At 51.0% G+C, this 20,271-nt stretch overlaps 1 protein-coding gene across 8 annotated transcripts in view; it reads right to left on the reverse strand.

Annotated features, from left to right (window-relative positions):
- Window positions 1-20,271, reverse strand: part of LDLRAD4 (low density lipoprotein receptor class A domain containing 4) — a 176,513-nt gene that overhangs the window by 105,451 nt on the left and 50,791 nt on the right. For 4 of the 8 annotated variants that reach the window (XM_021096017.1, XM_005665262.3, XM_005665263.3 and 1 more), the window contains exon 2: window positions 19,471-19,560. The exons of 2 other annotated variants lie outside the window; for them this stretch is intronic. The gene's annotated coding sequence lies outside the window, so the exon portion shown is untranslated. The remainder of the gene's footprint in view (window positions 1-19,470; window positions 19,561-20,271) is intronic. 2 more of the 8 variants (XM_013999207.2, XM_013999208.2) reach the window with 1 other exon arrangement.

Genomic DNA, 20,271 nt, shown 5'->3' on the forward strand with positions numbered 1-20,271 from the left:
AGTGAGAGTTCTGAGCCCCACGTCAAATCCCCACACCTGAGGATCTGGCACTGGGAGAAAGAGCCCCCAGTGCATCTGGCATTGAAGGCCAGTGGGGCCTGTGCGTAGGAGCTCCATGGAACTGGGGGAAACAGGGACCCCATTCTTGAAAGGCGCACACACGCTTTCATATGCACTGGGTTCCAGGGCAAAGCAGAGGCTCCATAAGAATCTGGGTTGGACCTGACTGCAGTTCATGGAGGATCTCCAAGGAAAACAGGGGGTAACTGTGGCTCATTGTGGGGAAAGGACATTGGAAGCAAAGCTCTTGGGAATATTCATCAGCATGTATTCCTCTGGAGGTGGCCAAGTTCGGAAAATCAGGCCCCACCCATCAGCACTGAGAAGCCCCAGGCCAAACAATAATCCAGGTGGGATCACAGCCCCACCCAGTAAACAGGCTGCCTAAAGACACCCTCCCTCCCCCGGGCACACAGCTGCCTCTAATCTCACCCAGAGACAAAGCCCCACCCACCAGAGGGATAAGAATCAGCCCCACCTACCAGTGGACCAGTACCTCCCATCAGGAAGCCTATAGCGAGCCCCTGTACCAACTTCAGCCACAAGGGGGGCAGACACCAGAAGTAAGAGAGGCTACAACTTTCTTGTCTACAAAAAGATCACCACATCAAAAACCTTTAAAAATGAAAAGGCGGAGAACTATAACTCAGATAAGGGAGCAAGAAAAAACCCCAGTAAAACAGCTAAGTGATCTGGAGATTCTCAGCCTCCAAAAAAAAGATTTTAGACTGTTGATGCTGAAGATAATGCAAGACATTGGAAATAAACTGGAGAAAAGACTGATAATTTACAGCAAACATTGAGCAAAGAAATACAAGATTTAAAACTTAAGCAGAGATGCAAAATACAACAACTGAAATAAAAATTCATTAGAAGCAACCAACATTAGAAGCAGAAGGCAGAAGGCAGAAGAATGAATAAGTGAGGTGGAGGACAGACTAGTGGAAATCACCGATGCAGAACAGAAAAGAGAAAAAAGACTGAAAAGAAATGAAGACGGTCTAAGAGAACTCAGGGACATTAAACGCACCAACATCCGTATTATGAGGGTGCCAGAAGAAGAGAGAGAGAAAGGGACAGAAAATATATTCGAAGAGATAATAGCCAAAAACTTCCCAAACGTGGGAAAGGAACCACTCATTAAAATCCAGGAAGCGCAACAGGCACCGTATAAAAAGAATTACAAATGTTTCCCATTTAGTCCACGGTAAAGAATGTAAACCAAAATATCTCAAACCACAAAACTGAACTGAAGGGCAAACCCACCCAGAAGCTGCTGTTCCAGATGAAACCGCGAATGAGGCCTGGAAAGCTCAGGCCCGGGGAAGACCTGGGGTCTGGGAGGAGAAGGGGTAGGTTAGTGAGGAGAAAGGAGCTGGGCCAGCGAGACCACCTCCAGCCTACCCTAAGGGCCCCAAAGCCTCAAACACAGCTGGATTGGAATTAGGAAAAGAATAAATGAGGGATGAGAATACATTTGCTCTGGAAGCAAATCAAAAAAGTAAAAGGGCCAAAGAAGTACAGTTGTTCCCTGGCAGCAGAAGGGGCTGCGCTTTGGGTGATCAGAGCAAGTGTCTTCCCAAGACTGCAACCCTCGCAAGCAACTCCCACACTGCTTCCGACGGGAAAGATGGGGGTGTCCAGCCTGCGGTCTATCGTCTTGGCCATTTATCAAGCTCTGTATTTGTCCTGAGGCACAATTAAGTCCTCCTGTTCTCCTTCTGTCAACAGTTTTCAGTTTGCTGACGGGATCCTCCAGAGAAGGCGGTCCTATAGAAAGAAGGCTTGGAGGCTTTGGTCGTGAAGAAGGGCAATAACGCCCCAAAGGCCTCCTGGGAGTCCTCGTAACTCTCAGATAGAGATGCTTTTTTTAAGTTTCTATTTGTTTTTTTAAGGTTGTACCCAGGGCATGTGGAAGTTCCCAGGCTGCGGGTCAAATCCGAGCTGCAGCTGCCAGCCTGCACCACAGCCACAGCAACGCCCGATCCTTATCCCACTGAACAAGGCCAGGGATCAAACCCACATCCTCATGGATACTAGTCAGATTCATTAGCTGAGCCACAACGGGAACTCCTACAAACTGCTTTTAACTCCACGTGGGAACTGTCTTCACATCAGCAGATGCGACAACTTTGCCACAGTTTCCCAAGCAGTTTAGAGGCACAGACACGCGCACAGGTCAGCCTTTCCGTCCAACAGTGTCTCGGGGTCAGAACTGAGCAGGGTGTCCAGCCATCCCCCAGCCAGGCCTCGGTAGGGCTCCCCGCATGTCCAGTGGCCTCTGCAGGCCCCACCCGACATGACGCTTAGAAGCGCCTAAGTGTGCTTCCTCCACAGCCCCCAGGACTGCTCCAGGATCCCTCTGACCCCTCGCATCTCCAACTCCCTGGCAGCCACCACTTACTATCCAGCCCCTAAAATGTGCTGCTGCCTGGAGCCCTACGCTCAGCAAACAGTCCTTGCATTGAAGAAACCATGGCAGCAGAGACAAGCAGAACTTGGAGGTGCAGAATAGCCAGGTTTATTCAGCACTGGTGCAGGCTCAGAGGAGTCGCCTCCAGAGTCGGAGCACCAGGTCTTCATTCTGGGGAGCTTTTATACAACTTGTTTTTCCCACGCAAGCAGCCCAGCCCTCTCCCTTCCCCGAGCAGACAGAGTTCCTGCCTAAGAAGCTGAGTAAACAAGATGACAAAAAGGAAACTGATAAGCAATGCTTGGAGCACTGCTAGCAAAGTTGCTAGCAAGGACATAAGGCACGTAGCTGCTACAAGATTACAAGAAGGGGAGTTCCCATCGTGGCGCAGCAGAAATGAATCCGACTAGGAACCATGAGGTTGCAGGTTCAATCCCTGGCCCCCACTCAGTGGGTTAAGGATCCGGCGTTGCTTGGAGTTCCCATCGTGGCGCAGCGGTTAATGAATCTGACTAAGAACCATGAGGTTGCAGTTCGATCCCTGCCCTTGCTCAGTGAGTTAACGATCCGGCATTCGCAGGAGCGGCCCAAGAAATGGCAAACACACACACACACACACACACACACAAAGGATCCACTGTTGCCATGAGCTGTGGTGTAGGTTGCAGATTCGGTTCGGATCCTGCATTGCTGTGGCTGTGACGTAGGCCAGCAGCTGTAGCTCCGATTGGACCCCTAGCCTGGGAAACTCCACAGGCCCTAAAAAAGCAAAAAAAAAAAAAAAATACAAAAAGGCTGGTATGGGGTGAGCAAAGCTGCTGTCAGGCGCATAGCTGCCTCCCCAGCCATGGGAGGGGGCGGGGTGGGGGGTGTTTCTTTAGTTGAAACTCTTACTTCACTTGCTGCAGTTTACTTTCCATACATCTGCTCTGCATCGGAGGAAGGGGAAAGGCTACCTTCAGGACAATGGCTGGACAAGGAAGGGAGAGGAGGAAGCAAAGGAGGATGCCTTGCACCTGCGAAGCTGCCCGGCTGAGAGGTCGCCCTCAGGAGGGAGAGACTGAGAACCACCTTCCGGAGCTGGTTCTGGCCGCTCTGGGCAGGAATCAGGGCCTGATGCTGAGAAATAGCTTCAGTTGCCCTGTCACTGTATCTGCCTAAATGACATACAGTTAAAAGGGCCACCTGCTGACAGCCAAGTACAGGGAGAGGCTCACAGCTGACAGGAGCCACGGCAATGATGGGCATCATCAGGGAGGCCAGCGTGGGGGATCCCCACCCCCGCCAATGCTCTCCAGCCTCAAGCACAATCATCCCAAGTCCCCCTTCCATCTCTCCTGCATCACCCATATCCCCAGACCCCATTCTCGTCACACCTTCCAAGTGGCAAAAAACACTCGCCCCACAAGGACAGGTCATACCTAAGATCTCATTCTAAGTAGTTAAGGGCCACACAGTTTTCTGACTGGCCCTGATTTGTTTTCAAGGTCCTTAACACATTTAATACATGGTATTGGAAGTGCTGAGAGCCTGCTGGAGACGGGCACTGTGTCCTATGGCACTGGCCCCACAAACCAAAGCCCAAGCTCCCAAAAACTCACAGAGAAAAGTAAAATTTAAGTAATAATAGACTTGGCACATCCAATATCACTTGCAAAGGAAACTGGCCCTGGGCTGCATGGACTCCAGGCTGCATGGACACTAGGCTAAATGGACCCCAGGCTGCATGGTCCCTGGCTACATGGACCCCAGGCTGCATGCACCCCAGGCTGCACAGAGCACTGCCTGTTTGTAAGTAGATTTTCATCAGCAAAACATCCTCATGCAGCTCAGGAATTCCCAAAGCCACTTGCTCGGTATCTGAGGCCCGCATCCTGAGGCCCCAGAGTGAACTTCAGCCCACTTTCCGGCAGAACTGGGTGTTCCCATGACACTGCACCATCCACATCACGGGCATGTGCAATGCAGGGTGCATCACCCACAGGCCTCAAGGCCAAGTATGCTGGGTGCCCTTACAGTCTCCTTCCAGTTATGCAAAGTGGAAAAATGTTCCCAGCCTACACCACAGCCACAGGAATGCGGGATCCTTTAAGCCACTGAGCGAGGTCCGGGATCAAACCTGCACCCTCATGGATACTAGTCAGGTTCTCAACCCACTGAGCCATAATGGTAACTCCACCTGTGGGGGTTTTTTGGGGGTTTTTTTTTTTGTTTTTCTGTTTTTGTCTTTTTGCCTTTTCTAGGACCAATCTCATGGCATACAGAGGTACCCAGGGTAGGGGTCGAATCGGAGCTGTAGCCGCCGGCCTACACCAGAGCCACAGCAATGCCAGATCCGAGGCATGTCTGCGACCTACACCACAGCTCATGGCAACGCCAGATTCTTAACCCACTGAGCAAGGCCAGGGATCGAAACCTGAAACCTCATGGTTCCTAGTCGGATTCGTTAACCACTGCGCCACAACGGGAACACCTCTACCATGTTATTTTTGAGTTTTGGAAACAGAAACCAAGACAATCCCTAAAACTGTTAATCCCCTAAACAACAGGGTAGTTCCACCACTGTATTGGAAATTCCTTCCTAACAATGGCTCAAAATCCAGAAGCCACAAGAAAAAAAAAAAAAAATATATATATATATAGAATAACCACATAAACATCAAAACTTAAGCCTATTCAAAAATCAAAGTTAAAAGACAAATGACAAAAACTTGGAAACAGTATTTGCAAGTTTGATCACAAAATCTACTTCTCTAACATATGAAGTACTCCTAGAAATCCAAGATAGAAAAAAGGGCCACAATCCACAAACGGCTCTAAAACTCATATGAAAGATGTACGACCTCACTCATAAAAACAGAAATGTAAACTAAAACTACACTTAGATACCATTTTCCACTTGTCAGGTTGGTAAACTCCAAAGCCATGGTGACAAGGTCTATTCCTGTGGCTACAGTAAAACAGGCACCTCACCCACTACTGACGGGTGAACGGGTGCCACCCAGAGGGGTCGCCTAGGTAATGTCGACCAAAACTACAAAGGCACATGCTCTTCGACACAACAATTACAATTCTGGGAATTTATCCTAAAGATGCACCTGCACGTAATTAAGTGTAATGAAATTAAGCAAAATGAAATATGTTATGCACTGTATTCTGTTTAAGCAAAATTTGGAAATAAGTCAAGTGTTCATCAATAGAGAAGTGGTTCAATAAATTATTTTTACCTCACTGCATCTACTAAATGGGACACCATTCAGCTGTAAATAGGAGGGGCGGGGAGGTCAGGGGTGGGAGGGAGAGGAAAGGAGCTTTCTATGTGCGGATGTGAAGATTTCCAGACCATGTCAAGTGTAAACAGTGGTGCAGGAAAATGGTGTGACACTTTCTAGACCCACAGCGGTGGTGATGGTTGACACCTTTTCAAATCTGTCATGAATGGAGAAGATTCTAGAAAGATCATGTAAGAAACTAATGACAGTGGTTGTGGGACAGGACAGGCACAGAGTGGACAGAAGCAGACTTTGAATCAATACCTTTTGACAACCAATTTTATTTTTGAACCATGTGATGCTACTGCCTAATCAAAACGAAAACAATAGCAATAATAGGTTTCTAACCATGACATGATGGCTGTCTTTCAACCCAGCCTGGGGATTACCTGCACATGACAAGATGGGGTCCACCCCCCTCGATGGTCCTTCTGTCTCAAGTTCACCCCCACACCCGCCAGAGGGCCCTCAACATCCCCTCACAGTGCCCAGCCCACCGAGCCTCTATCCTCAACTCTCTTTCTACGACAAGGTGTTTCAGAAAACATACATTATTCGTGAATATCGTGACTTGAAACTAAAACCGATGGAATCCCTTTCCTAAGCCTGCACTCGGTAGACCTGAAAGGGCTGGACCCTCTCAGGTTCCTCATGAGAGGAACAGGCTGATCTGCGCAGAGTGGGCATGGAAGACATGCACCTGCCTGGCCGCTCCCCGGCACTCCCCCAGCTGCCTGCACCTGGCCAGACCTCTGGGGGCCTCAGGTAGGATGACCTGAACAATGTCCACCAGGACAGGGGCTGAGTATGGCAACCTGGGGTGATAGCCTCTGCGATGGGTGCCACGACACCCACTGGACGCGGGTGCCTCCATCACCCTTTACAGCTCAGGGCTGCACCCAGGCCCCCACGGCTATCCATCCAGAACGAGGCACCTGCTGACAGCCTGCAGCACTGAATCAGGCCACAGGTTGTGCACAAGTCCTGAGCCTCTGTATGATTTAAGCCGGTTCCTTCTTATCATGATTTTCCTCGAACAGTTAGGAGCATTTTAATTCTTTACTATTAGACTGTCAATAAAAAAAATTGCTGGAGTTCCCGTTGTGGCGCAGTGGTTAATGAATCCAACTAGGAACCATGAGGTTGCAGGTTCAATTCCTGGCCTTGCTCAGTGGGTTAAGGATCTGGCGTTGCTGTGAGCTGTGGTGTAAGTGGCAGACGCGGCTCAGATCCTGTGTTGCTGTGGCTCTGGCGTAGGCAGAAACCTCCACATGCCATGGGAGCGGCCCTAGAAAAGGCAAAAAAAAAAAAAAAAAATTGCTGCCATGTCATGTTGTGGCCATCAAGCCATCACATGCCAGCCACTGGAAGTGAGCCCCGAGAGGGGACTCGGGATGGAAACAGGATGCCCACCATCAAACCCTCAGCTGCTGCAGCCCGACCCCCACCCCCACAGTGCACCCTGAGGAGAGTGGGGATGAGAAACATCAGCCCCAGAGGGCTGAGGTGCACATCAAAGGGATGACTGGCAGTGAGCCCAGACTTCGCATCTTCCCAAACATAGAAAAGCTCTAAATTCAGTCACCTGTGATGTCTGCTTTTCCTTAATTAACAGTAATCTTCTGATGTTCCCACCACCTGGTCTTTGCTGCAAAAACTCCTTTATACCCTGGCTCCCCCTGCCCCTTGCCTCTTCAGAGCAGCCCCTCAGAGGGGCTAAGTCCTCAGTTTTGTCCACCGAATAAAACGTCACTGTCAAGTTGTAGCTTGTACATTTTTTGACAGAACCTAGCACCCATATATCTAAACCCTTTATCAAGAGATCCACAGAACAATACATGCATGCCCCATTCAAGAGAGAGTTGTGTTTTGTTTTTGTTTTTTTGGCTTCCTTCCTCTTTTATAGAGTCTTAGGGAGTAAGGGGAGGAGGACTCATCTAGAAAGATTTAGCACATGCATAAAATAGCTTTTCATGAATGGAAACAGGAATTAAGTCCTCAGAGGGCAGAACTGCTCCGTTTCCCGAGGAGGAAAGGAGAAGGCACGTGGCAGCCTGAGGCATACTTGCCCTGCACTGCACCCACCTGCTACCTGCATCCTGCTGAGCAGCCAGACTGAGAAGGCACAGCCCCTGGAGGGACCAGACAACCCAGCATCCCTCAGACCACCTCCAGCAAATCTAGAAAGAAGAAACCAAAAGCTCTCCTCTGGAACCATGGCCAAGTTTCTATCCACAGTCAGATCCCAGTGCTCCAGAATAGAGATAGTCGCTGGTAGTTTCCTCCTCTCCCTCTGCAGCTGAGAGCCAGCACTAAGTCCAGAGGGAGGGGCCTCCAGGGCCCCCAGGAGCCTCTTGCCCACCTGCCCCTTTGTAGGAGCCACTGCAAACATTTTCCTTTCACCCTAGACCCTGGAATTTGGCCTCTGTCTGCTGGTAGTGAATGGAAACACAGAGAGTTTCGGGTAAAGGAGAAAAAAATAGCTTTATTGCTTTGCCAGGCAAAGGGGGATCACCAGCAGGCTAATGCCCTAAAGACTGTGCTCCCCATTGGAAAGAATTGCAAGGAGTTTGATAGTAAAAAGGAGAAAAACAGGTTTTCTGGTAAGAATCAGGATTGGGACAGACATACATTCTTCTTTCTTTGGGGAATCTTAGTCATCAAAGCTGGAGGCAGGAGGTGTCAGTATGATCATGACGGTGGCCTTCTGGGTTATTGCCTAGAATAACAGTACTTGGAGTTCTCATTGTGGCTCAATGGTTAACGAATCCGACTAGGAACCATGAGGTTGCGGGTTCCATCTCTGGCCTTGCTCAGTGGGTTAAGGATCTGGCGTTGCCCTGAGTTGTGATGTAGGTGGCAGATGCGGCTTGGATCTTGCGTTGCTGTGGCTGTGGTGTAGGCCGGCGGCTACAGCTCTGATTTGACCCCTAGCCTGGGAACCTCCATATGCTGCAGGTACAGCCCTAAAAAGACAAAAAATAAAATAAAATAAAGAATAAAATACAGCTAATTTACAACGTTGTGCCACGGGTAGATTTTTAATAGAATAAAATCCTACACCCCCCGCCCCCAGAGCCCTGAGAGATGGCGATTGTCCTGCTCCCCCATTAAAAAAAAAAAAAAAGAATAACAGTACTTGCGAAAAGGGCCTATAGATCAGAACAAACTAGAAAAGTTCCTGAAAAACATCATGTGCTAATCATCTTTAACCCACAGGCAACTGTGCTCAGGCTGCCTAATCTTTACCTTACAGGGGATTGTATTCAGGGTGTAACTAAGTCAGGAGAAGGACAAGGAAGGACTCTAAGCTGCTCTTGACTGCTCCTCCCTGAGCTCTGCATCCCCTCCCTTCACTGATCAGCAACTGTCTGGACCTGCCCCTAGGAACTCAGGGAAGGTTGTGGTGGCTGAATGAGGCCCATGTCCTAAAAACAGTAAGTGGGGACACAGAAAGGCTTTTGCGTCCAGGAACCCCCCAGGGTCATGTTCGGTTCCAACTCAGGCAGCCCAAATTCCTGAAAGGCGCTCATCTGCATTTGGCCTCCTCGAACACCAATGGTGACCAACACTGTGACAAGTAAAGCAACATAAGCCTCTTGAATGTGTCTCCAAATTACCTGTTCTTCTCAAGTGGCATCAAACCATCCAGACGCAGTTGATTCTAATGGTTTTCTTGGAAAGGCAATACTGTCCAAGCGAGCTGTCACTCCCCTCCACAGGGCCGCTGGGAGCCCGCTCCAGAAAACCATTCATCTCCTGATGGCATTTTAGAGGTCTCCACAAAATCGCATTTCCAAATGAAATAAATCCAGTCTCCCAAACTGGGTTGCATTGGAACAAGGAAACAAACAGCCGAGAGCCCGGCACTGAATTACAAATGGCATGCTAATTACCAGTCTACTTCTAGAAATAGCTGAAGACTGCAGGATCTTTGCTGTTGTTGTTAAAATAACTACAGCCTTTATTCCAGGGCTAGGCAAAAGCATCTGATTTTTATTCAAATGCTTCAGCTTCTAAACGTAATCACATGTATAAGTACTTATCTGGAGGGGCACGTGGAGAGAGACTAGGGGCCGGGCCCAGGGTCCCAGAGACAGCAGTGGTGCCAGGGGATGCCAGCGGCCTTGCTGAGCCCAGCAGCTGTGTGGCTGACCAGGGGACCGGCCTGCTGCTCTCCTGGTGGTGCATCTCAGACCTGTGGAGAAACAATCTACACGGAGCCACTACCATAACTCTGCGGCTGTGTGGGCAGCAAGAGCACAGTTTTAGAGTGGATTAGAGTCCTACCCTCAAGAAGCTTACACTGCTGAAGAGAAGAGCAGGCACAGAAACAGGGTGGATTCAAGCCCTGCCTTGCCCACTAAGGACAAGATGCGTGTGTGTGTGTGTGTGTGTGTGTGTGTGTGTCCTCCCCCCTCCCCCGTGAGCTCAGCTGGAGGGTGCACAGGGCCCTGGGCTCCCATTCCTGCCAGGCACGCAGAGCCACCAGCTGACCTGCAGAGTGTGGGCTCTGAGCCCTGCTTCCAGGCCAACCCACCACCCATACCCTGACCCCCACCACGTCGCTACCCCTCTGCATCTGCTTAACAGAGCCATAGGAAGAGGGTTCTCGGCAAGTTTAGGAAATTCTGCATTAAACACTATACTCTTCTTTGCTGCCAAGCTTCTAACATACCAGAGACACACTAAGAATCTCCAGGAAGGGGACCAAACAGGCAGCATTTATAAACCGGGGGCGGTGGGGGGGGGTGGCGGTGGGTAGAAACCTTCTCTCTGGCCCCTCCTGAGGCCTGGACTCTGAGCGCCACACACCGGCCCAGCCTGCCCCTTCACTGTGGGACAAACACCCGCCAGGCACCCACTGCAGCCAGGCGCATGCTGCCATGGAGGACGCAGAGATGCAGACAACACACGGGCCTCAGCTAGTTCCTGCTCACCCTCCCCACACCCGCCTCTGACAGCAGGAGGTGATCAGCCACAGGAACTGCTCAGAAGGCTCTCCAGGCAGAAGTCTACAGCAAGATCCCCCTGAAAGCAGGACACAATGCATCTGCTTTGCCTGCCTGAACAATCCTGATCCAACGAGGGGATTCTAGGTGTGGAAAGTAGCATAATGTCTTTTCTATCAAAGAAATCTTGGTTACTCCATTTTGCTCCAGTTTCAGCTGAGACGCCCCTGCAACCCCCTTCCTCTTTTTATCTCTTTTCCCAGCAACAATGTGTTTCAATTAGCCAACCGGAAAGAATGTGCACCCTGACCTGACCCATGGTCACCTGCGTTAGAGATAAATAGGCGAGGGTCCCTTGTTCAGCACGCACACTTTTTGGAGAGCCGTACCCTTCCACAGAAATAAAAAGCCTTGTCGAGATTTCTCCTTGTCCACGTGTCTCACTTTCCAGCACTGACGACCTGAGCCAGAGTTATCTTAATTTCCAACATAGGGTAAAGCAGTTGATAATATAAATGCACAGCTGCCGTCACCCGAGCATTCACCTCACAGCCAGTTCTCACATACCTGCACCCAAACAATCAGAGATGGTTCTGGGCACGGTCCCTGGAACAGGCAGGAGCTGAGCTGAGCACAGCACATGCCACAGCCTCGTTAGGATGGAGGCGTGGCCGACTCCGAGGACACCACGTTTCCGGTGCCCACCTAGAGAAGCTGGGCAGACAGCAGTGGGTGGGAAGAGAAGCAGCTGCCTCTCCTCCGCACCCTCGACAAGCTCCCCTTCCCATAAGAAAGCACCTGCTGGCCTTAAAACCATACCTCTCCAGGACTCAGGAGGGCAGGGGTCCTCAGAAGCAGGACCCCCAGGCAGGGGCGGAGCCAAAAGGCTTAGACCCACTGTCCCTATGTCCAGCACAGCCCCCAGGGCAGCCCCTCTGCCCAGACAGAGGAACCAGGTACACTCAGGTAGGCAGCCTATCAACCCGCCCCACTCCTGAGGAAGGCCACCTCCTCAGGCTCCCCCCTCTGTCTCTACATGGACACAAAGACCTAAAACATACAGATATCATCTGCAGACCCACAAGCCTGAATGTCTCCCCGGAATCCACTTGTCATCGTCATGCCTGGCCCCTGACACTTAACTAAAACCCGTATCACAAAGGGCTTTAGTCTCAAGTCCAGGACAGATTCAGGAGGCACAGTCCCAGGTCGCACCTCTCAGCCATGCTTTCCATTGCGGGGATTTCTTGTCCCCTTAAACATGGAGGTTTGGGGTGGGGGCGTTTCCCACTTAACTCCATGTGAGTAGGAGGCAGGTCCCAAAGCAAACGCTAAAGAAAGATCTGTAAACGCTTTTGCTTTGAGAGCGCAAACGGGCACACGGTAAACTTGAAAAGCTCCATTACTTCTATTGAAATGTGTTTCCTTTCCAGAAAGAGTGTCTGGCATTAACCTTCTCCAGTCTCTCACACACAGGCACAGCCACAGCCACAGCGGGGGACGCGGCTGGCACAGGGCCACGCCCATGCTCTTGTACTGACCTGGGTAGGTTTGGAAAACCAGTCTTCACTCTTCGGAGGAAATCACCTCCCTCCTTTTTCTTAGCTACAAACATCCCTTAAAATGCCAACATGCTATACAAATCATCGAAGTAAGCACTCCATCCCAGAATGTGAGAAGGAAATCGCCCTAGAATTTTGAGAAGGGCTTAATTTTGTTTGTTTGCTTGCTTGCTTTTTAGGGCTGCACCTGTGGCACATGGAAGTTCCCAGCCTAGGTTCATTACTGCTGAGCCAGAGTGGGAACTCCCAAGAAGGGTATAATTTTGGACAAGCCCATGCCCCAACTCCTGCCTGCCCGGGGCCCCAGCACGGGGTCCGGCTGAAGCAGGGGGGCTTTGATCTCAGCAGCAAGGTCTGCTGGTGCCGCCACCCCCACCTCTGCTGCCAGGCAGCTGTGCCTAATGCTGTTCTGATCAGTGTTTTTGTCCAAGCTCCCTAGAGTTCCTAGCCAAGCAGACAGGAAGCCAACTTCCTGCTAACCAGCTAACCACCCCTCACCCTCGCACGCCCTCATCCTGGGGCCAGAGTCCTCTCCTGAGCAGTGGCAGGGTGCCCTCCACAGCCACCTGGCTCCCGCTCCTCAGGGCTCTGCCAGGCCTCCTGCATGGCAGGGCCCACAGTGTGCCTGCTCTGGGCCTCCTGGTCAGCACCTACAAACAGGATAGGTCCCACTCTATCTCTAGCTTTGCTCTGAATCCTGGCCCCATCAATATGCCCACATGTCTCAACAATCAAAAAAAGGGAGTTCTCGTCATGGCTCAGTGGTTAACGAATCCAATTAGGAACCATGAGGTTGCAGGTTCATCCCTGGCCTCGCTCCGTGGGTTAGGGATCTGGTATTGCTATGGCTGTGGTGTAGGCCGCCAGCTGCAGCTCCAATTTGACCCCTTACCTAGGAACTTCCATATGCGGCAGGTGCATTCCTAAAAAGAAGAAAAGAAAAAAGTATTGTTTTCCACAGCAGCAGTAACATTCCTCATTCCCATCAGCAGTGCACAAGGGTTCCAAATTCTGTTGTGCATTTTTTACTACAATTTTTGGAAAAAGGGAGGAGAATACTTGAGAACAATTAAAGGTCAAAGAATAGGTGACAGATAGTAGTTCCACCGTGGCACAACGGGATCGGCAGCATCTTGTGAGTGCTGGGACAGATTCAACCGGCACAGTGGGTTAAGGATCTGGGGTTCCTACAGCTGCAGCTGAGGTCGATACTGCGGCTCAGATCTGATCCTGGCCTGGGAACTCATATTCCATGGAGTAGAAAAAAATTAAAAAAAAAAAAACCCTTGACTGCCTTAAACATCTCAATACTAAGCAGCAACAAGTTCTTTGAATGATGACTCGAAAACACTCAGGTCTTGCAGAGCACTGAAAAAACACTTCACAAACCCAGCTGGACCCAGGAAACAACTTTCTCTCAAGTGACAGAATATTCTCACGTGCTCTTCTGATGCTGATGCCCAAGGGGGCAGACGCAGCCATACGGTGACGGGACGTGTGCATGTGCCAGACCAGAGGCACAGGAAGCAGAACCCCCACCTGACCACTGTGCTGGGCAAACGAGCCTCATCCCAAGCCCAAAATAAAGAAAGCCAACTGCATCATTATTCTTGGACTAGAAGTGCACATGTAAAGTAGGAGAGCAGAACAGAACCTGCAGGAGTGGCAGCAGATTCGGAACTTTTAAAATAAACATAGGGAGTTCCCATGGCAGCACAGCAGAAACTAATCTGACTAGGAACCATGAGGTTGCAGGTTCGATCCCTGGCCTCGAACAGTGGGTTAAGGATCCGGCATTGCCATGAGCTGTGGTGTAGGTCACAGACTCGGCTCTGGTGCCTTTGTGGCTGTGGTGTAGGCCGGCAACTGTAGCTTCGATTAGACCCCTAGCCTGGGAACCTCCATATGCCGGAAGTGAGGCCCTAAAAAGACAATAAAATAAAATAAACGTAGATGCAGGTCAAATTTGGGGTGAGTCCTCCTTGCCCTACTTCAGCCCTGTCTCCAGGGCCACCGCGCCCCCTGCTTGGAAGAGAGGCTCCCCCGAGGGTGCTGAGAAACAGCCCTGCTCCCCGCGGAGTGCAGCCCACAGCGAGGGCACCGCCAGCCGATCCCCCAGCAGCTGTACCGCGGCTTGTAAGGCCACCCAGACCACCGAGCAGGGCCAAGCCCATGGCGGGCCATGAACCACGTGGAGGTGCCATCCACTGCCCTCTGGACAACCGCCTCCCTGTCGTGATCCCCCCTCCCACCCGCGTGATTCTCCAGAAAAAGTGGAGTTAACCTCAGCACGGCAGGGCCCTGGAAGAGCAGCTGAAGGCACAGACCACAGACAACCTGCGAATGGCAGCCCCTGTGCCAGGTACCAGCCCCACATGGAACACACTGCAGGCAGTTCCCCAAGAAAGGCCCAGGGAAAAGCCCCAGGGGCCAGGGTCCCCTTTGTGTAACTACACAGCTAAGAAAGGGACCCTCTCATCAGTCTGCCTGTCCCCAATCCCACAGATACCCCTCTCCCCGCACCCTCACTACACTTCCAGAATGATTTTTCCAAGTTACATGAATTTCCGATCTCGTGTCTGCTGTAAATGCTCGTCACCTTTTGGGTCAAAGTCTTCCTGAGAATCCCAGCAAAGCCCTGGCCTTCTCTGCGGGAACAGACAAAACTTCAAGGAACGCACACAGGTCCTGGGTCCCCAGGGTTTCAAAGCCTGTCACCATGGCTGCCTCCTTCTATCTCCTTTCTGGGCTGAATTCTGAAACACCAGGCAGTCCCTCGGTCTGTAAGAATTATGTGATTAGGTGACCGTAATGAACCTCCAGGAAGGGGTGGCCTGAGCGCCCTGCTGGTACTGAGACCCTCAGGGAGACCACCTCACACAGACGCAGGAGGTTGGGCTGGTGTGACAGGGACCACGGAGGTGCCAGCTGTGCCAGCTGCCACAGGCCAGTCCTCAAGAGCCTGACCTTGAGCACATTCACACGTGAGTGTGGGTCATCCAGGCAACACTCTCGGAAGAGGTGGGGGGACAGGCGGGCACCCGCCCCAGGCTGTGCAAGCAGACTCCCCCGCACGGAGACCCGGCCCACGAAGCCTGTATTTCTGAGCTGCTGCCGAGAATTCCCATAAAAAGCAATGCTATTTCTAACCTCCCACGCCATGGAAAAATACACACGCCACCAAGCAACCCAGAATCCCCGAAAGACTTATTTTTATACTCTTCGCCACACCCCCCCACGCTTGCCTCCCTCACAAAAATTTTAGGTGGAAAATTTGCTGGCTTTTTAGCAGTTTGACGCCGTGCTAGGCATCAACTGATGAAGCTGCTGGGGTGTTTGAGTTTCAAGCAAAACTGAATGTCTACTTAGGAAGAGAATAATATAGTCTAACAATAGAAGTACAGCATCCAACACACAAGCAGGAAAATCCCCCCAGTCCAGGGCCACAGAAGTAACAAGTGACTCTTCCCAGGCTCTGACAGTGCTGTTCTGCCTGGGCCTCCTCGCTGCAAGCACAGCACCCTGCTGGCTCCAGGTACCTCAGTGCCACCCTTACCTTAGAACAGAAGGACCAAGGAAGCAGACTGGAGTGCCCTGATGCTACATGGACCTGGGGTGAGCAGGAGGGAGGGAGGAGGGGGAGAGGAAGCGGGGGTGGGGGACCTGAATGAGGACTAGAGAATCCAGAAATGCTTCCACAAGCCAAGAGAAACCCTGGAACTAGGGTACCTGGGACCTATCCCAGGAAGCCTCCACGGGGAACCTTGGTGTCACTTCCCCAAGGATGACCTGGAAGGCCAGAAAGGCACCAACTCACCACTGTCCACCTCGCATGCAGCCAGGATGTCTGGGTGCAGCCTCTGAATGACCCGAACCTCACTGTGAAGCAGAGTTTAAATCCTCCTTCAAGTGAGGGAGCCCTCCGCACATACCTTTCATGGCTTAATCTACTTTAGTGTACACTGGCAAGAATACATCTGGAGGAAGCAAGCATCCTGCGTAGACAGTAAGACCTACACTCAAAAGGGATGCTTCTCCCAACACTGCTGACTCACCTGGATTTCTCTAGGAAGGGAAAACAAAGACAGAAAGTTCAGGGCAGGTTGCACCACCTGTACCTGAGGTTACCGCTGGACCACTGGAGCCTCACCCATGGGTACCACAGTCTCACCTGGACTCTTACCTGGCCCCTGGTCCTCAACATCCACTTCTGATCCCTTAGGGGCCCCCTGGTTCTCACTGTCTACTTCTGATCCCTTTGGGCCTTGAAAGAAGCCAGAAGAGAGCTGGGACCTTCCCCATGGGAACCTTCCTCACCTGTGATGAGAGCCACAGATCTAAGCCTCAGGAGGAGACAGGAAACGGTGCAATGGCTGGAAGGAATGACTTCTTCACCTCTACCCCAGCAGCCCTGTGCTCACTCTGGGCACAGCTCCACACACCTGGCTCACACCCAGCAAACCTCCTTAGTCCTGAAACAGGATGGAAAGACCTGTCTGGCCCCTTCCTCTGGCCCTGCCACTGGGGTCCTTGGGTAAAAGCTAATGTGGAAGGAAAATAACAGCTGACATGTGTCGTACTCCTGAGCACCAAATGCCGGGTTAAGCATCTTTTTTTTTTTTTTTTTTTGTCTTTTCTAGGGCCACACCCACAGCATATGAAGGTTCCCAGGCTAGGGGTTGAATCAGAGCTACAGCTGCTGGCTTATACCATAGCCATAGCCACAGCCACGCAGGATCCGAGCCGCGTCTGCGACCTACACCACAGCTCACAGCAATGCCGGATCCTTAACCCACTGAGCGAGGCCAGGGATCCAACCCGCAACCTCATGGTTCCTAGTCGGATTCTTTAACCACTGAGCCATGACAGGAACTCCCCGAGTTAAGCATCTTAACAGCAACTCCAAAGAACAGTTACTTCCCACTTAAAGATGAGACAACCTGAGACTGGCCAGAGTAACAAAGTGGATAAAGGGGCACAGCCTCAAGTCAAAGCCTATTTCCAAATGCACCTTACAAGTGCATTACGGCAAAGAGGCACCTGTCTTCAGATTTATCAGGGAGGACAATGTTTTTAAATTTTCCCCCATGACACAACCCGATTTTAAAACCAAGTCCAAAAAATCCACCATAGAGTAAGACAGGCACATTCTGCAGTTAACAAAAAAATCCAGACCTCTCTGGGCCTCCCAGCCCAGCAGACAGAGTGGCAATGCCACCAGTCCATGCTGTCCAGCTGTGAGCTTGAAAGAAGCCAGAAGAGAGCTAGGACAGAACTTCATGGATAATGGAGCAAATATAAATTCCAGGACAGTCAGCTGTCAGAACCTGTTTAGAGGTGTGAGAATTCTCACAATACCTGAGAACCCAGGTATGCTTGAAAATGACCCACAGTGCACAACACGGCACGCGGCTCTGCCGACGGGGACCTGGCCTCTCAACAGCAATCACGTTCAGAAGGAGCAATGCAGACCAACTTTTAATTTAAAATCTATATACAGTAACATTGTCAAGACAAAGTTTTCCATTACCGATTTTAAAAGTCGCTTAAAATAGCCGAGGGAAGGAGGTGATTCCATATATGGGAGGAAGCCGGCTAACATAGGTAATTTGCAGGAATTATTTTTACTTCTGTGGAAATGTGGTAAATCCAGCTGCATGGTACTTAGGGACAGGGCCCAGGGGTGTGCATAGGTACTCAGTAAAATCCTACTTGAAGTTTCGGGCTTTGCGGGGTGAGGACAGGGCGATGGCAGGATGATAGCGCACAGCTCTGCTGGAGACCAGCTGCCAGCGGCAGGTGTACCCAATGGTGGGAGGAAAGCGGCACTCATTACCACCGCTCCCACTTCGGGAGCATCTTGTCTGGCAGGGGAGCTGGGGGAACGTCTTGTGGGTCACCAAGCAGCCTGAGAGCCACTACTGGCCCCCGGCACCCCCGTGACAGCTGAGCAAATGGGCTCCAGTCTGCAGACTTGACAGTGAGAGTTACTCAGGTAAGAGCTTTGTGTGGACCACCCAACATGACACGGGGCGGTCTGGGAGGTCCGCCCTGCCTCTGGGGGTTTCTGGAAGCTTCCAACCTCCACAGAGGCCACGGACACTCAAGGCTCTCAGTGAAGAAGCACATTACACCCTTGCTGGCTCTCCAAGAGCCTTGTCTGTTCCTGCCACCACCATAAATAAAAAGGCCTCTGGGACCTCCATCAGTCACTTCACCTGACAAGTCTCTCTGGGCAGCTCCGAGCCAGGCCGGCGGGATGCTCTAGGCTGGCACCTGCGCTGACCACCCACACTGGGGTGGCTCTAAGCTGGGCTCTGTGTCTGAGGACATGCAGAGGTGACCACACACAACTGCCACCCAAGCTTCTACCCCAGATGCCCTGAGGCCGGGCCACTTATATCCCACCCTCCAAGAAGAAACACACAGGGACAAGAAGGCAGCCTATCAGGAGGTCACACCCCTTCATAGCACAGGTCAGCTGTGCTCCCAACAGTGAAAGAAAAGCCAGCTGCCGCCCTTCCATCAGCAGGAGCGGGGAGCCGGTGCCCATTCCGGGTGCTCCATGCCAGGGGCCCTGCAAAGCACGGGTGCCCCTCGCCTCTCACAGCAGTCCTGCTCTGACTCCCATTTCGTGAGGCTGGGAGCCAAGCAGAACAAAAACCCAGAAGGAGAAAAACAGCATCCTGTTTCTCCCCCATCTTAGATGTTTTAAACACTCAGGCTCAGCAATAAATACAAATGGAACAGTAAGGTTATTTGTCTTCAGATAGTCTCGAAAATCTAGAAATACCTATTTCACGTTCTCACCACAAAGAAGAAATGATAATTAGCTGATGTGATGGGGGTATTAGCTAATGCTCTGCTGGCAAGCATTTTGAAACACATGGGTATTGCAAATCAACACACTATACAACTTAAGCTTACACATGTTATATGTCAATTATATCCTAATAAAGCTGGAAAAAGAGAAATATACATTTTACATACATTCACAGTCCACTGTGAATATACTTGTGTATTAAAGAAGAAAAGTCACATTTACTCTGTTATCACGCCATTCCTATCAGAAAAAGTTACACTGGTTAGATGGTTTGGGGACCTAGGAGTTGGGACCACTTTCTTGACAGGAACCATCTCTGAATGGTTCATCCGTGACAAGCTGTGCCTGTCAAACATTATCAAAGAGGAGAGTGTCTAGTTCTACTCACCTTTTAAGCTGTTTGAAAACTGGCTCAGTTCTGGAGAATGGCCCAACCTGGAGTCGGCGATTTGAGGTTATAGATGCAGAACTCGAACTGCTGAAAGGAAAAGTAAACCATTCCGCTGAGCCATTTCCCCCATCTCTTAGTGTGCCACCCCTTCCCCAGGCTCCAAAAAACATCTGAGGACAGGCACCGTGAAAGGCACAAATATCAAAATGAGTAACATAAGCATCAAAGCCTTCAACGAGGGGCCACGAACGTGTACTGGACAATGTCCTCATTGGATTAGAGGTTTTGTTAGTTGTAGACATCCTAAGCATCCTAGGGATGGCTGTGAAAAGACCATTTTCTTTCTTTCTTTTTTTTTTTTTTGTCTTTTTGCCATTTCTTGGGCTGCTCCCACGGCACATGGAGGTTCCCAGGCTAGGGGTTGAATCGGAGCTGCAGCTGCCAGCCTACACCACAGCCACAGCAACGCGAGATATGAGCCGTGTCTGCGACCTACACCACAGCTCACGGCAATGCTGGATCATTAACCCACTGAGCAAGGGCAGGGATCGAACCCGCAACCTCATGGTTCCTAGTTGGATTTGTTAACCACTGCGCCACGACGGGAACCCCCATTTTCCTTCTTAACAACCAAAAGTGTTGACCACACTGACCCTTCACTGTAAAGGGAGGCAGGCCCAGGAGCATCTTTTTCCTCCTCCGAAACTCGTCTAATTATGTGGAAGCAACCTGACGCCCGCTTAGCAAAGACCTAGCTAAGGTGACAACATCCATCACTGTGTGCAAGGCTGTTGACCC

Source organism: Sus scrofa, chromosome 6 (genome assembly GCF_000003025.6).
Source record: "Sus scrofa isolate TJ Tabasco breed Duroc chromosome 6, Sscrofa11.1, whole genome shotgun sequence".
NCBI lineage: Eukaryota > Metazoa > Chordata > Mammalia > Artiodactyla > Suidae > Sus > Sus scrofa.